This window comes from Vicia villosa, unplaced genomic scaffold, assembly GCF_029867415.1.
Source record: "Vicia villosa cultivar HV-30 ecotype Madison, WI unplaced genomic scaffold, Vvil1.0 ctg.002061F_1_1, whole genome shotgun sequence".
NCBI lineage: Eukaryota > Viridiplantae > Streptophyta > Magnoliopsida > Fabales > Fabaceae > Vicia > Vicia villosa.
The window spans coordinates 191,729-203,952 of NW_026705825.1; positions in this window are offsets into that span (position 1 = coordinate 191,729).

Genomic DNA, 12,224 nt, shown 5'->3' on the forward strand with positions numbered 1-12,224 from the left:
AAATTTAACCTCAAAATTTGTAACAAGCCTCAACAATCTTTGGATAGAAAGAATAATAGTATTAAACTCAGAACTACCAGTAACAGTAGAATTAATTTTGTGAACTACCACTTAAGAGTCGCTTTCGAAAATCACATTGTTCATATTCATGGTAATGACATTATGAATAGTCTCTTTCAGAGCTAAGACTTCAGCTTCTATAGGAGACATAATACCAATATCCCACGCAACACGTGCAGTGATAAATCTTCCCATATTATCTCGAAGACACCAACCCCTATTGGTAGTTTGATAATGGCTATTAAAACTGACATCAACGTTACACTTCATCCACCCTTCAGCTGGGGGAATCCAAACTAACTGAAGTTGAGAATCAATATTCGAATCATGAGTTTCATGGGCATCAAACCAATTAAGCCAATTATAATAAGCTTGTATACCTATTCTAGCAAGATCCTCCCAATCATTATTCCAAACAATATTATTATGATTCTTCAAAAGACTCTCTAACACCATAGCAAATCTCCCAGCATCTATCTTATCTTCTCTACATCAAATATCAATAATAATAGATTTAGCATCACTAAAGGTTTGTAAACAGAGGTCAACAATAGTAGACAAACATGCTTTATATATATGATGTATCAAGTAGGAATATTTTTAAAATAGGAGATAAGAGGATAAAATTATAGCCATTAAATTGGATATTTGATCTTGATAAAATCATGTGCAAGCATAAACAATAAATATTCATCAAGACCAAATATTCAATCCAATGGCTAGAATTTAATCCTCTTATCTCCTATTTTAAAAATGTTCCTACTTAATACATCTTTTATATATATATATATATATATATATATATATATATATATATATATATATATATATATATATATATATATATATATATATATATATATATATATATATATATTAAATAACAATATATATATATATATATATATATATACTTAGATTTAAAATTTAATAACAATTTTATTTTATCATTTGAATAAATATTATTTTGGGGTGGAACTCACAATCGATGATGTAAAGAGAAGAAATTCTTTCTATGTAGTGGTACAAGTTTCTCTGGAGTAATGATATACTTGTAAAATTAGCACTCAACGCTTAGTCAGTGAAGTGAGATAGATGTAATTTTGTAAGAGTGAATGAATGAGTACTTATTTATAGCGTGTAGTAGTGTGTATAAACATAAAGCAGTTAAAATTGGCTTTGTTTGTCCCAACGTGAGGTGCTTATGTCCATCTGATTATATCTGATGGCCAATGCTAAACAAGTAGGTCAATCTTATGTGTCACCTTCTGACGAGAGTCCACATGTTCATATTTCGTTTAGAAGGTTTCTTGATTGTACCCCTCGAATTTGGTCAACCTTATTGGGTCGTTGGAGCTGTTAGAAACATTTGCATCCCAAGTTCTTGTTTTTATTCATGAAGCTAGGATTGTGAAACATATTGGAGTCAGCCCATTTAACCGCCCCTGCGGACCGTCTGATAGCTGCCAAATAGATATTCACTTTATGGTTCGAGTTGTGGAGAGTGGGGGTAGTTAGCCTTAAGAACACGTGCAATAAATGGGTATTGTATAGTTGAAATGTTTCACAACAATGGCTCCACATGTGGCCCTAGATTTTGAGGCACATATGATCGTTTTAAAACTACTTGAGTGTCATGGGGATCAACGTTGTTGAAGTGGTAGAGGGCAAGCAACACAAGATTTGGAAATATTATTCTAGGAATTTATCGTCTCTATAGGGACTAGTGCGGGGAAGAACTACCGTTCAATAGTTTCAATCCTTCTATGTTTGGTTTTGGGTGCAGAAGGTAAAATGCGTGAAAAGTAGATAAAGCAAATAAACAATCTCAACAGTCTAAGAGAGTTTATTCTAGAATTGCATTTCATTCTACCCGTCAAATACTTAAACTTGCCAATCGATTGCACTAAACCTAAATTACTCGTCAATACCATCATGTATCGCTCACAACCAAGGTTATTTTTAATGCAAAGCTGAGATAATAACTGTGTCATCTCGTAGGCGATGTCTCAACCAACTCGACAATACAAAAGCATTAAGCTTCGACACACAAGCAATTATCAGGACTAAATCCTATGTCTAGAATCTAGAACCTAATAGATATTCATTCAAGAGAGACTCGTAGAGCATATGTCTATGGCAGACCAAACCTCCGCATAAAGCAAAAACAAGAACAAACATTGATATATATATATATATATATATATATATATATATATATATATATATATATATATATATATATATATATATATATATATATATGAGATAAATTTAAAATTAGAATATCATTACATCACCTCTAAACTATTTGAGACGGGATAATAATGAGTTACCCTAAGTCAAAAGAAAAAAAATGTCACTTGCTTAATCTTTTTCAACTTCAATTCACTGAATGAAGCCATCATACATTATTTTGAGTCGTTGGAACCTGCCTCCAGTAGTTTTTTTTTACATTGAGTTTGATTTCGATTTCTCTTTTCAAGTTTGGATATGTTCAGTGTATAATTGATGATGTGATATGGGATTCAATAATCTATTTTACCTTTTACTTCCACCTATTTTTCTTAAACAAAAAATCTATTTCTTTTTTTTAATTTTACTAATACTTCAGGATCTTTGGATCCTTGTCATGACATTAACCTTTTGTTGCCATAACTGTTCTGTATCATTCTCATACACTGTATAAAAAGATGATGTGATATAATGATTCTAACTTCTTTTTTTTGTGAATTGAAACTTTTGATGTTTATGCCTTAATTATTTAGAATTAAGTTTACAATTTGATAGTATTTAGAACCAAAAGTCTCGTAAAAATGGACTAATTACCGTCACTCGGACAATTTAGAGAGACGTTTGGACGTTTGGGACGTTTGGGACATTGTCTTAGTTTGACCTTATTCTTGTTAATATTGCGTCTACATTCCTTCAAGTATAAAAGGCTTCATACATTATGTTTATGGACATAAAAAGTAAAAGAAGCATTAACTAAAAGTAATCATTCGTTTACCGAATTGGAAAATACACTATTGTTGCATTTATTAATTAAAAAAGACAAATTTTTTTAGTGGAATAAATAAATTCTTTCCAATCAAAGTTGGTCAAATAAATTCAAAGAATAAAGGACAGTTAATCACTAGTTTGTGATATTTATACTTTTTTGCTAAAATAGTACATTGTTCAACACACAACAATGCTCAAAATTGCAAAGATATTAAAGAAAACACAACTCTTAAAAACTATTTAAAGATGTTTTTACAGATTCTCTTCTTAAACAATGAAGTGTCACAACAAAGAGATGCTTCTGATTGTAAAGATTATTTTTTTATATATCCATTTTCATAGTATCAATCAAGCTTTGCATCTTTCTTGCACAATTCTTATTGTATAATCATTATCTACTTTAGATGAAAAAAGACAGATGTTATGCTAAGAATGTGATTAAATGGAAAAATAATTAGGTTATGTTATAAGAATGTGATTAAAGTTAAAGGGGAATAATGCACTTAATGGACAGTAAGTATAATTTAGAATTTAATTCATATGTCCTATATATAGATCATAATATGACAAATTTTTTCATACCCATCAATTTAAATTGGATACCGGCTCTAAACTGTTATAAAATTTTAATTAATTTTAAATTAAATTAAAATAAATAAATGATGTGACATAAAATATATCATTTGATTGGTTGAAAGTATCGGTATGCAATTAAACTCAAGGGTACCGGAGTATTCACCTCATAATATATGAATATTTTTTTTCATTAAAGTTAATATTGTCTTACTCTAGAAACCTCCAAGAGAAATAATGAGTATTTAGAAAAGTTGTCGGACTGTTTACTCCAATATAAAACCTTTTGATCAGTACTAATTCCTTGAGAATATATACAATTTTTCTTGTAATTTTATTAAAGAATCAATGATATCCAATAAAAATAAAAAGATAATCAATGGAGAAATGATAAAAGAAAGATGAAAGTTATTTGGAATAGGTGGGTTAATTCCAAGGGATATTTGATAGTTTGATATTAACATGGCGTTTAAAATAATTAAAAATAAAAATAATAAAGCCACGTTGGTATTTAAAAAAAATGTAAAATAGGATGACATATAAACAATTGGTGTGCCATTTCCTGCCAAGGTCTAAAATAACATAATTTTTAATAGGAAGGTTACTTTTACAAAAAAATAAGATTACTGGGAGGTAAATCAAAAGTGGCATATGTGACAGGGGCAAAAATGATAATAACCCTTAATTGTATAAGGCAAAATTATACAAGAGATCATTTAAGTTATTTTATTGTAACGGGTTGATCTTTTTAAGTTTTTTTTGCTACAATTCATTCTTTTAAGTTACCTAACCTTGGGGGTGTAAGCGGATTAGAAAAAACCAATTAAACCGACAATTCAAATCAAACCAAACCGAAATAAAACCGATTGTTTATGGTTCGGTTCTAAAACTGAACCGAACCAATAAAAACCAATGTGGTTCGGTTCGGTTCTCGGTTTTAGTTTTTAGGAACCGCCAAACCGATGAATCAAACCCATAGAAATAATTACATCCTAAATCATTTATTCCACCCTTCATTAAGCTCAAATTTTGTACATTTCCAACCATTCTCCATCTTTGTTTTCACTTTCTTCCTTTAAGCAAAACACGCATTTAGAACTAAACTCCAAAACATATAAAGTAAAAATCATAAGCCACAAAAACTTGTTTTCACTAAACTACTTCTCTAGTTGTCTACCTCAAATGTTGCCCTCACTATCGCCACTATGATATGTTATGGTATCCTTCTTCGGGTTCAAATTCTCTTTGTTAATTTTCATATTTGTTTTTATTTTTCTGATTTTTTCTTCAACAAAACTCCTTCTAGTCTTGTTACAAAATAGTTTTTATGTGTATTTAAGGCGGAAACATGTTAATTGATGTGTGTTTTTCTATGTTCTATTTGTTAAACTTTCAAATCTATTTCCAACATTCCGATGTCAAGATTCAACTTTTATAGTGAATTTATTTCATTATGCAATGAAACTACGTCATTCTTTCATATGTGGATTAAGTGCAACTTGTAAGTTGTTCGAAAAATTAGAGCATAAAATAAATGACATGAAATGTGTTATTTTAAAAAACAATAGCATAAAATATATCGAAAAATACAATATTGAAAAATACATTGATGAATATAACGTTTGAAAAAAATATTAAAAACCGATTAACCGAACCAACCTAAACCGAACCAAACCGATTAGTTTGATTCAGTTCCATTTTTGAAAAATGTTAAAAACCAAACCAAACCAAACCGATAAAGATATATTGGTTCGGACCTTTTTTGACCAAAAACCGGTCCAAACCGATCCGATTACACCCCTACCTAACCTTTACAACGTCATTTTTAAAAAAAAAAATCTGTTTCAAAAATGAATATATGACATTAACATGTGTGAGATGTCAGTTAATGGTGCTGACATGGAGTTTTTTTTTACATTTAAATCATTATTCAAAAATCCTTTCTCTTCTTCTTCCTTTGGTTCCCTGACTTAAAACTTCTTCTTTTCGTTCGATTCTCCCTTTGCTTCACCTTGAACGTCACATCAATAGCCATTTTTTACGTAGATTTTGAAGATTAATCAAACCATGATAACAATTCATCAAGCACATCCATGTTTCCAAGATCATGTGCTCCATCCTTGAAACCCCCTATTACATACAAATTGAATGAGGCGATTAGGGTTTGGGAGTTGTAGGGAACCAAAGGAAGAAGAAGAAGAAGAAGAAGAAGAAGAAGAAGAAGAAGAAGAAGAAGAAGAAGAAGAAGAAGAAGACGAAGAGAAAGGGTTTGTTTGGGTAATTATTTAAATATTAAAAAAATTAATTTCATATCAGCATCGTTACTGACACCTCACTCACGTTAATGCCACATATTCATTTTTGAAATAAAATTTTTAAAAAAGGATAATGGTGTAGACGTTTGGTTACTCAAAAGACTGACTTGTAGCAAAAAAAAAATTAAAGGACCAACCTGTTACAATAAAATAACTTAAAGGATCCCTGGTGTAATTTTTCCATTGTATAACATTTGTTTTTTCGAGAGTAATGGATGAATAAACTTTAAAGTTGATTCTCTTTTTTCACTTTATTCACTTAGAGTTTTTTCTTGAATGTCACACGGTCTTAATCCTCTTTTGGGGAGGTATATTTCAACCTTTCATCATGTGAACTTATTCGCTAATTCTCGCCATCTCTACATTTCCCCTTACTTTCAATTAGACTCAATCTTTCTCTATTTTGTTTCTTAGCACATACTTCTTCCTAGCTTCGTTACCACTTACCTAACTATCATCTCTCATCCTTAAATCCTCAATCCCTAATTACCACTTCGTTATTATCAAGCTAACACTCATAAAATTGATTCACGACATATTTTTCTATTAAGACTGAAGTTTCTTTTGGATTGGATGCATTATACAAAATGACATGAAGTTTGTTCAAGCTAGTTTTGTTGCAGTGGAACCCGGTGTTCCAATATGTGTAATGCAACATCTGATCTTTTACAACAAACAGATGTGATTGCAATTATGGTTCTGAGTTATTTTATCATAGATTCACTCTACAAAGATGATCTACAAATTCAAGCTGGAGTTTTAATTTTGATGTACTGGTGCAACATGTTGAACACGTTACTTCAACATGTATGCGTACAACATCTGGCATTGACAGCAGGCCATCTGGATGTTGCTTGGTGCACAAGTTATGATTAGGATCGAATCAAATTTGGTGCAGTTATTTTAGCAATGTTTGATTGATTTTTTTTACAGTTGGAGATGTTCAAATCAGATTTAAATTGAATTTGAAATATAACAAATCATATCTTATTGTTGGAGACAATTATGAAGAAGATCACATCCAACAGAATCAGCTATTTTCTAGACTAAATCAAATCATATATCCAAGAAAGAAAGCCTAGAAGACATTACTATATAAGGAGGCTCGGCCTCACGTTTGAGACATGGATTTTGTCCGCAAAGACTAGGTTCTTTGTGTTAGGGTTTGAGTCTTTGTAACTTATATTCCATGTTAATGCCTTAATAAGGGTTAAGGTAGAATCTTAGTGTACACCACTTTATGTTTCAGCAACTTGGCATAGTTGTTGGTTTGTCTTAGTTGAGTTATAACATTCAAGATTCAATAGGATTGTTATTGAAGTTGATCACTTAGGATTAGTGATTGAGAGAAAGAGGGAGAGGTTCTCATATTTAGGGGGAGTCCTAAATAGAAGTTTATTAGGTAGTGTTAGGAAAAGGCATTGAACAACATAGGGTTGTTGTCCATAGAAGACTAAGTATATTAAGCTCCTGACAGGGAATTTTCTTTCTTGGGTATTGTATCCTCCAGACGTAGGTGTTATTTGCACCGAACTGGGTTACCATTATTTACTGCTTTTATATTGACTATGTATTGTTATCCATCTATGTGTTGAATCTAATTTAACTTGTTGGATCAATTAACTAACACATAATTGAAACCCTCCGATTTTTAGGAATTAAAGAGGTGTGTGTAAAAATATAAAATAACTATTTTAAAATGTGTTTGACCATATTGTCCTCGTTAATGGCAATATGCTAATATTATAAGGGATAGATTTTCTTCATTTAAACATCTTACCAATTATTTGATGAAATGTTTACAAGATTACAATGGTTCTCGAGCCTAGGAAACTTAGAAACCACCTAGTCTACAATGTTTTCTAATGAATCTTACTAAATTAGCCTCAATTTCATAAATCTACAAAAAATTGATCTTTAAATTTTCACCAAGCTTCAACTTTTTATAATTATTAGACTATTCAACTCCTTTGAACTTTTCTAATCTTAGTTAAACTCGTATTAGGTGTGTTTGATTCAAATGAAGGAAAAGAGATGAATTTTAATAGAGGGATGGGAGGGGAGGGGAGGGGAGGGGAGAGAAGGAGAGAAGGAGAGAAGGAGAGAAATTTTTGTAAATTATATATATGTTTGGTTCAAAAGGGAGGAGAGAGGAAGAAATGAATTTTAATTAAAAAAATGTTTGATTTATAAGGAGAGGGGAGATATCTTATTAATAATTTATATTTCTCTCATTATCCTTATGATCTTATATAAGTTATATCATATTTAAAGTATAAAATTCATAAATACTTTTTTGATAATAAAATATGCATAAATAATTATATATAAAATTTCGAACGTTAATTGATTAAAAAAGTTATACTTACCACCTAAGGTTAAAAAAATTGAACATATTTGATTCGGATTAAATGTCTCAGAGACAAATTGAATTATGTGTTGATAGCAACTTTTAAATAATGATGAACTATCTAACAAAATAAATACGTAAAATAATTTATGATAAACAAAAAATAAAATGAATAATTTAAAATTTGATATAAACAAAATATTATATATATATATATATATATATATATATATATATATATATATATATATATATATATATATATATAATATAACAAAATTAGAATAAAAAAAACAAACATAAAAATAAAAATTATAAAAACACAAAAAATAAAGTGATTATAATTTACATTTAGTACAAAAATACACGAATAATTTCAAGGTTTAGAATAATTATAATAAATTAACGAAAGCAATAGAATAGAGAAAAATTATTTAAAAAAGAAACGGTAACACAAAAAATGAATAATTTTGAAATATTAAAATAAAATTGAGGATATTTTAGTAAATGTAGTTTTTTTAAAATTTAAAAAATCACATTCCATCCCTTCTCCTTCAAATCACCCCAATTCGGGACGACGCAAAAACTGTATTTTAGAGAGGTTTTGCTCTCCTCTCCTCCTTAAATTTTATCCAAACACGTTTAATTTGATATATTCTATAAGATCGAAATGCACCTAAGAGGGGGTGAAATAGGTGCAATGATCAATTTTCAGTTTAAGTGGTATGTTACTTTATTTTTCTGGTTTGACGATGTTAACGAAAAAGATAGTGTAGAAAAGAATAAAGAACACAAGGATGTATCTCGGTTCCCCTTACAATTCGAGATTACCCCAGTCCCCTTTCTACACAAAAGAGATTTTACTATTGTTAGGACTTGTACAAGACCAACACAATCACCAAGAACAATCCTCTTGTGATCAACCAAATTGAAATGAGAACAATCCTCTCAAACTTAACTCTCTTGCTTCCAACAATCCTAGATAGCAAGGATACAAACCAACCAAGTAGAACAAGAAAACAATCATTTCTTTTCTACTATCTTGTTTCCAGCAATCCTGAAAAATAAGGAAACACACCTAATAGCAAGCAATCCTTGATATATCAATGTAATTGATCTTTCTTTCCAATGACAATAATTCACAAAAACTAAAGTGTTAGAATGCTCAAGAATTTTCTCTTTTGAAAGATATGAAAGCTATGCAAAAAAATTCTTGAAAGAAGGTTAAGTGTTTGAAATGTGAATTTCTGAAAAAATGCAAAAGTTTGATTGAAAGAAGTGAATTGTAATTTGAAATTTCATGTATTTATATACGCATAACACCTTTATGAATCATGGTGAAGTCATAGAAAAATATCATGAACAAATGTCAAGTTAAAATAAAAAGAATTCATGAAGAGGTGCATGAAGAAGTGTTTAAAAAGTTGTTGTTTTTTCAAATTCGTACAAAACTTATTAAGCCGATTTTAACGGATACCTGACTTAACAAATGCAGAATGTTTTTTGAATTTCAAATAATTATTCAATTTTCAAACAACATCAGGTTTTGTTAAGTCAGTTAACCAGACTTGACTTAAAAAGTGCTGACAACTTCTTTTTTAAAAAAATTGTATGCATTTCAATCAAAGATTTTTATGCATAGTTTTAGAACTTTAGAGATGAAAATGTATAAAATATTTTGAGCATCTAAAGCTTTAGTGAAGGTAAGCTTGACTTCACATTCTCCCCCTCCCCTTCCATTTGTCTACCCCAAACCAGACACACCCTTAAAACTTATAGTTTGACTTATCTCCATCGTACAAAATTGACTCATTAGACGAGATTTATCAATCATTATAAACAATTTTGTGTGATTGGTGTGTGGAATAAATGGTGGATGACACAGTCGATATGCTCTGATACCATCTTAAAATTTGTGATTGGCCTAATTTGTCCTTACAAAACCACATTGAAAGGTGATAATTGTCTTCACTTATAAACTTGAGTTTAGGCCATATATATTATCTGATGTGATACTCTTAACACACTCTTCCATATCCAACACTATTGGATTTGATGCATGAGTATAAATGGTAAGTATTATGATAGTGGAAACCAGGTAGAAAGTGACATAACATATTTTAAATAAACTTTGATACCATCTTAAATTTTTAGTTAGGTTTAAGTCAACCTTATAAAACCAACTTATAAGATAAGGATTGTCGCTCTTTATAAACAATTGAATATCTATCTTTAATCAATGTGAAAATTGAGTTTTGGAGAATACATACCAAAACATAAACAATCTTGAAGAGAAAAACTCATGAATCAACTCACTAAGGTAAAAATATGATATTAATTTTTTTTAGTAAAAGCTAAAATGACACCCTAATTGACACACTTCAAACACTCTAAAAAGATATCAGTATCTTAATAATTATCTAAGACTAGCATTCAATGAATCAGACAAAAACAAAAAAACCTTAGCAACGCCAATAGATTTATAATTATTTCCAACAATGTCGTTCATTCAACGCCAACTAGCTCTTCCATGTTGTGTTCTGGGTGCAGGTGCACAACCTACCTGCAGGAATGATGTTAGAGAAAGTGGGAAAGACTTTGGCTAATTTTGTTGGTTCCTTTGTGGAGTATGATAAGAATAACAACACTAGCTTTTGGCGGCAATTTATGCGAATTCGAGTTAGAATTGATGTTCGTCAACCCCTGAAAAAAAGCACTCGTGTTAAGAATAAAGGAGGAGCATGGTGCACTGTGAATTTCAAATATGAGAAACTCAGTCTGTTCTGCTTTGTGTGTGGAAAACTGGGCCACTCGGAGCAGCGTTGTGAGGTTCGTTTTGCTATGTCACAAGACGACGGCACACGTGAATGGTCAAACGATATTCGTGCTGAATCACGTAGGCATGGCGGCGGCGGAAAATCCTCAAACTGGCTTAGGGAGGAGAAGAGAGATGATACGGCCATGGGTGATGGTTCCTCTAGCACTTAAGCGCGTGAGATTCACGAAGAAGGGATGGCGGCTGGTATAGGTGGTAGCCCAAGGGGCCCACCAGAAAAAAAATGTCAATTCCAGGCTGCATATTAATTCCCATTCATTGGGGAAAAACGGCGGTATTGATCACCCACAGCAGAATTATGGTATTCATGGAGAGTTAAAGGGCATTAATTCCCAATCATTGGTGAATAACAGCATTGATTTCTTTAATCCTTCTGGTCCCCCACGTTTGAAACCAACTAATATTCCTCTCCCACCTACTCATCACGTGTCCCCCACCCATCTTGATTTGACCCAGCCTATCCTTGTTGACCAACACAACCTTAAAAAACCCGAAAACCTCTCCATCCAGCTAGCCCCTCATAAATCTATCCATGGGCCCACCAGCCAACATGGGAAAATCGTGAACATCACATCTTCCCCCATGCAAACCGTAACACTTCCACAACCCGCTGGAGCCCACCAAATGGCTTTGTTATGCAGCTTGCCATCACAACCTATACTCTCCCCCATAGACAACTCAACCAAAAACTCTCTTAACCCAAAACCTTTTAAATTCAAAACCAAAAATTCCCAGCAGAAAAATAACCTCAAAATTTCCCTCAATGCTAAAACCAGTGCAATAACCAATAACATCTCCACACCTTCCCACCCTTCCAGTGCCCTTGAACTCATGTTTACGAACTCTGCTGTGTCTGCTAATAATTCTGAGTCTGAAGTTGTTGAAAAGAAACGGAGACGCGACGACACTTTAGAGCAAGCCAGTAGTACCGCAACATTAAAGGAAGTCTCTCAGCATTTTTTAACGGCACGTCCTGGCAGCCAGGACTGCCGGGACTTATGAAAATCTTAAGCTGGAATTGCCGGGGACTGAGCGACCCGCGAGCAATTCCAAATCTGAAGAAGCTAGCTCACCAGCACCGTCCTGA